This window comes from Austrofundulus limnaeus, unplaced genomic scaffold (assembly GCF_001266775.1).
Source record: "Austrofundulus limnaeus strain Quisiro unplaced genomic scaffold, Austrofundulus_limnaeus-1.0 Scaffold358, whole genome shotgun sequence".
In the NCBI taxonomy this organism is placed as follows: Eukaryota; Metazoa; Chordata; class Actinopteri; order Cyprinodontiformes; family Rivulidae; genus Austrofundulus; species Austrofundulus limnaeus.
The window spans coordinates 684879-685535 of record NW_013952760.1 but is presented as its reverse complement, the minus strand read 5'-3'; positions in this window follow the sequence as shown (position 1 = coordinate 685535).

Here is a 657-nt window from a genome sequence, read left to right as displayed (position 1 = left end):
CACACACACACACACACACACACACACACACACACACACACACACTGCATTAAAAGCTGAAACAGTTTTTTCTATCGGTGTGAAACAACATCGCACTCGGCTGGAAAAACAACACTGCCACCGGCTCAGATGAATGTTTATGGGGAGGACAAACGGTCTCTGCGACAACAATAACTGTTAACCCTTCACACGTTGGCTCTGAAATAAACATTAAAAATATTTAAAAGGTTAATTATATTAGCTTAACCTCCCTCTGCTAACAGAACAACACAAACAGTAAAAACCTCCCTGCTCTCAGAGGTGTCACCCCTCCACTGGTTTCATTTGGGTTCCTACACTGTGTGAATTAAGGCGGCACGGTGGAGCAGTGGTTAGAGCTGTCTTTGAGGAGGTCACAGGATCGGCTCCCACCCTCGGGCCTTTCTGTGAGGAGTGTTCTCCCCATGCACCTGTGGGTTTTCTCCAGGCACTCCAGCTTACTCGCACAGACCAAAAAACGTAGCTGTTGGTTCACTGGCAGGAGAGAGGGTCGATTGTCTCTTTAGTCTCCATGAGTCTCTGTGATGGACTGGAGACAAGTCCAGGGTGTCCCGCTGCTTTTGTTCACTGACCGATGGATGGATGGATGGATGGATGGATGGATGGATGGATGGATGG